Source organism: Primulina eburnea, chromosome 11 (assembly GCF_022965805.1).
Source record: "Primulina eburnea isolate SZY01 chromosome 11, ASM2296580v1, whole genome shotgun sequence".
In the NCBI taxonomy this organism is placed as follows: domain Eukaryota; kingdom Viridiplantae; phylum Streptophyta; class Magnoliopsida; order Lamiales; family Gesneriaceae; genus Primulina; species Primulina eburnea.
In genome coordinates this window covers 10,315,574-10,321,573 of record NC_133111.1, presented here as the reverse complement: position 1 = coordinate 10,321,573, position 6,000 = coordinate 10,315,574, and positions in this window count along the sequence as shown.

Below are 6,000 nucleotides of genomic sequence, written 5' to 3'. Positions count from 1 at the left end.
TGTCAGCATTCTTAACCAGCATTGTTTCAGTGACAGAGCCAGTCTGTCAGAAGTTGGAGGATGTGGATGTAGTCAGTGAGTTCTCTATTGTTTTTCCTGACAATGTTTCAAGCGTTCCACTAGACAGAGAGATGGAATTCTCTATTGAGCTCATGCCAAGGACAGTGCCGATATAAAAGGCACCTTACCGTCTAGCACCGGCCGAGATTATTTCCATCACTAATAAAAATCATGCACATATAAATCATTTTTCTTTTAAACCAAGCATGCAAGATGTATTTTAGAATTAAAATTTTATCATAAAATTCCATCAACATTTAAAATAAACCTTTTAAAATTTATTATAGCATTTAGAGCAATGACATGGCGTTTAATATTTTTCAAATGTAAAATGACCGTTTTGCTCTTGAAACCTTAACTTTCTCAATTTATCCTTAGACTTTAAAACAACGAACCAAACCATTCCAAACTTAACATATCACCTTAAAATGCACCCATAAATATTTCTTAGATGTGAACATAGGCTTCTCGACTAATTTTTTTCGTTTTTAAACTTAGACATATATCCCGGTTTTGACTCTTATGGACTCGAAACTTTATCAAATTTGAACAAAAGATTATTAACACCCAACTCAACCATATAAGACCCAAACCAAGCCAATTAAGTCCCTCGGTCAACCTAGATTAGCTACTGAAATTTTTTCCCTATATAGATTGAACCCTAACTCATACCACCTTACAAACTTTAGAACCTAGACCCTAACCGATTGTACCAGCCCCTAACCAACCCTCCTAGGACCTAAATCAAACCCTCTAGGACCCCCTTAAGCCATCCCCCATGGCCCATGCACGTAAACATTCAGGGTTCATCTTAAACACGCGGTCGCGGCTAGGAAGATTCTTATCGTGCGCCTCCTCTTTTCCAGCCCTTCCAGCCTTGCGCGGACCACCTTTTCTCGAGGCTAGGACCCTCAAAAGCCCAGCCCTTTTCCTGGACGGCACCCCACGCGGTCGTTCTCACTAAATCATCCAAAATCGAGCCTTAGCCATCCTTAAACCCTCGATCCATGTATCCCTTATCCTCCCTCGTTCCAGCCTGGAACTGTGAGCCCTAAAGCCCCTAAACATTCTGAGTTTGACCCTTTTCACGTCCCTAACATGGCAGCCTCCTTAGTGCAATATTAACAAGAGTTTTGAATTGTAAAAACACATGTTCTAAGCATAATATGACATAAAAAAAAATAAATACAAGGCAACATATTTTCATTCAAATATACATCGAACACATAATATGGTATGATAGATGAGAAAAAAGAGATTAAGGCATGCATTTGCGTATATTACGTTCGAAATACGGCTTGCGACGTGAGGAATGTCGACGGAGATGGACCCTTGCTGAATATCCCTTCAAAATGTGAGTTTCCTTCTCCGATTTGTGTGGTGTGTGGACGTGTGGTGTGTGAGGGAGAGTCCTAGTATGATTGGAGGGGTAGGGCGTGAGTTGTGAGGTTATGGAAAGTTAGGGCCTTTTATTTTAATTAAAACATATGGTATAAGCTTAGGCCCATCAACCTAGCATAATAGGACTATTAGGCCCATTAGTTAATATTTAAAATATTTTTTTTAGGAAAATTTGTGAAATATTAGCCGAGTTCCCGAAATGTTCATATTTTTGTCGAAAATCGAATATCGTTTAAAAATACGACTTGGCGTGTAAAAATACATATTTTCGAAAATTTCATTTAAAATACACCACACATTAAACAATTAAAATTAATTATTTAATAAAATATTTTCGCTCATATGGTCCCCGGTCTTCGTTCCTCGATCGCGTCTCGAATAGCCTTTAAAACACAGTTTTATGCATTCATGTAGAAAGGTACATTTTAAACATGTAAACATGCACACCCTATTAAATTTATGCAATTAAAACCATTTAATTATTCATTTTCTATTTTCCCTAGATTTGCATGCAGTTAGGTTACATCATCGTATTTTGGACCTTACAATTATAGCAGCTTGCACTGGGGCAAGTGAATTTGACCGTCCTAGCTACCCACTTTTCTAGATCATCACCTACATGGAAAGCGTAATACACTGTTTTTGGGTGAGTCATTGAAACTTTTGATAGATAATTTACTTTCCAAGAGCAGCCAAACGCAAGAGAAAAGACGAGAGTCGAGGGAACAAGAAAAACTTGAGGATTTCCACGCAATGTTTCTTTTGTTCTTCACTTATTTTAGTAATTTTAGTTTAAAAACTTTGTTTTGATAACTTTATTATGCGTGTAGTAGCTCAAATTTTTTATTTGTTGAAATTTAAGGGGATCATACCCGAAACATTGTTTTGATTAATTTGATTATCGACTTTGGTTTTATGTTTGATTATTATACTGTTTTTCATAGAATTATTAATGTGTAACTAACTTTCATGATATTTTGATATTGCAGGTGAGTTCAAAATAATATTTTACAATAAAAACGAATAATATAATTTGTAGATGTACAATTTACATAGATATATGAAATGGAATACACGTGATAATGATAGTCTAATAGGTCAAAAATTAAGAGATTCCATAAATCTTGCATGCTAAATAATAAAAGACATTTAATTATTTAATTATGTTGAATTATTTTAACATAACTTGAGAGACTGTGTAAATAAATTCTTGTCAAAATCATGATAATAGTCAAGATTAGTTATTTGAAAAAACGAGGAGTATGTGAACTGAAATTTTCGAAAAATTCATTATCATCCGATTTAAGATTTTATTGAAATGATTTTTTGTGTTATTGCATTATATTTGTCTTCAAATTTTTAGTAGATAAATTTACATTAAATAATCGTTTACATTTAGCTAAAGTTTAATTTCTAAAAATAATAATTAGGAAATACAATCTCTATGGGATGATATCCGTAGTTTTTACACGATTCTATAACTTAACTAGTACAATTACGATTATTTCGAGCAACAAAGTTAAAATTATTTTGTGGATTTTTCAATGAAAGAAAAACTCGATCAATCAGTCAACAAGAGATGTGACGCTTAGAGTTAAAATTTTACGAAGCTCGTATTTTGTCCATAAATTTATGGGAAACTTGTATTTGGTCATGTATATTAGTATATTTGCGATTTTTGTCTTTTACAATGTTAAATTTCAGTTTTGATATTGTTGAGGATCGAAGTTGAGTTTAGAGGGAGGGTGAATAAACTCTACTCGTTTTTCCTTCTCTTTGTATGATGTACTAAAATCCTGTTAGAGATAGTAGTATATCTTGTTGCGTATACGTTCACCTAGATTACAATAATATGTGCGGAAACAATCTGATGAAGTAAGTGAAAGACAATAATGACAGTAGGCAGTAGTTGTTTATGGAAGTTCGAAGATGAAATCTTCTACGTCTCCCCTTCTTCTGTTTCCAAAAGGTATAACTAAAAGACTTTGGATATTACAGTACAACTCTTGTACACACCCACTTCAGAAGGACTTACACCTCAGCCTACTGAAACTCTTAGTTACTCAACTCAAAAAGAATGTGATACACAAGGTTCTGAAAAGACTCTTTTCAGATTACAATCTCTTCCTGAAAAAGTATAAGTGTTGTAAAAGATTGTGAAGAGAGTAAGAATCAGTATCACAAGATGATCTTCAAAAGATCAGATATTTGCTATGAAGCGTGTGCTATTTTTATTTGTGTTGAACTCTAAGTAATCAAGGAATTTCGAGGTTGTCTCGTGGAGTGAAATAGCTTTGATCCTTGAAAAGATATTATGCGTAGCGTCGTTGTTGTGTAAGGGTTTGTTCCATATATATATATATATATATATATACGACTGAGTTCAACGATCATAAACAGAAAATGTCTTCAGATCTCTGATAGAATCAGCTTTATTACAAAAAGTGGTTCCTACAGAAAAGCTATAAAACAAACAGTTCTGTTTTATACTAAACTTGGTAAAGTGCATTAAATGACTCCGTATAATATTTAATGCTGTAATTAATACTGGTACTTGGTAACATTAACGGTAACATTTAAAGTATTCACGTTAGGCAACATCTTCTACTGATTCTGCTTTTCTATCCTTTCTAATGCTTTTGTTTTACTAGACCAGTAGCTACTGATTTCTTGTAGTCTACTGTTTTCTTAAGGAGTGCTACTGGTCTGCTGGTTTTTATTTACATCGCCACAATTAAATTCATGTTAATCAATTTTCCCCTTTTTGGTGATCCCAAAACCTAAACAGTAAGAAAGCGTTAAATAACAGATGATCAGTTATTGGGGTGTTGACGATATTTTGACATAATGTAAGATATGTGAACATCATCGGTACAAACGTGGTAGACGTCGATATCAAAATCCTGAGAAGAATGAAATTCCATACAAGATGTATTATTTTCCGACCACTCCACGTTTGCAAAGGTTGTATGCTTCGAAAGATACATCGTCGCATATGCGTTGGTATAATGATCACCATTTGACGGTGACGGTAGAACCCGTAACTTAGACTACGTATAAACCATGCATAATTCTAGTATTTAAATTAAAAATGATTTTTGTTGCATGAGCATTTAAAGTTAATTATTTTATTATTTCATGCAGTAGTTTGATTGTTACCATTTCAGTTATTTCAGTGAGGTCGGACTAAAGTTGGAGTTTTGAGATAGAATTTAAGATTTAGAAAACATTTCCAGAATTTATTTTAGCTAGCAAGTAAGTTCATTTAAGTTATTAAAGAGGTTTGGGGATTTAATTTAATTACTTGAGGTGAGTAGGAAATAAGTTCATTTAAGTTCCAATAATTAAGGGTTTAATTCACTAAATTAATTAAAAGATTAGTGAGGCTTTTAAGGGTTATTAATTTACTAGATAATCAACATTTCCCTTCCATTTATTAGTGAATTTTCGGCCACCTTAGATATCTAGACCATTGCCTTGCCAACTCATCACCCTTTTGCCCCATTCCTTGTTGTGTTAGCATGCTAATCTTTTTAATTACTAGTCAACCTTATTTAATTAATTAATGAGCATTATATTAGTGTAGATTAGCAAGGATTATCGGCCAACCCTTTCTAGATCTATCCAAGAAGACTTGATAGCAACTAGAACTCAAAATTCAAAAACAGTGGACTTGGTCTTGATATCTTTCCCTATATTTTTGCACTCATTCTCCTCACTCTTTTAACCACTATTATTCCCCCCTCCATCACCGAAATTCAGAGTGTTTTTGAGAAGAAAAATCGTGGCTAGCACTAGAGAAAAGAAGAGAGAAAATCGAGCAAGCTAGGGAGAATAGAAAGCGCTCCACCATCTCCGCGCATATCGCCTCTTCTTTTCGTTTTTCTTTCAAACGAAACCAGGCATGCATATATTCTTCCTTGACTCTTCAATCAAGTCCTAATATCATTTATTTTCATTACATGGTCATGTTTTGATAGCCATAAACCGAAATACATCAGAACTTTTAGAAAACATCACATGCAGATTTTCGAATTTCATGATGCAGCTTCACGGTTTTGCTTGTTTTTGTACCTTCAGGTGGTTGGCTCGATTCCAGGCTCCCAAGGCGACATCTAGACATGTTCTAGGATGGATTAGGATCACTTTAGTCCAGTACTTCAACCCCCATGCTTGCTGGAAATTCAAAAATGCCAGCAACTCCATTGGTGTCCATTGGTGTTCGAAAAAAATTCAGTTTGCTGTCATGAGGGGAAAGGATCTGATCTTGGCTTCCCCAGGGGCCTATAGCCATGGTTGGATCACTTCCCTAACAGGTCTAAGACGTGAATAGGTCGCCCTTTTGGTGGCTTGGTCCATGGTTAGTCGGTTTTTAAATCAAACGCAAGAACAACCCCTCCCCTTCTCGGCCCCTTTGATTTTGACAGCATGTGTTGGTTCGAGTATGGTGGAATGGTGTGGATCTTGGTTGGACTAAAGACCTTAGCCACGGTTCACACCAAGCCCCAAGATGTCTAGATCGTGCCATGGTCAATCAAA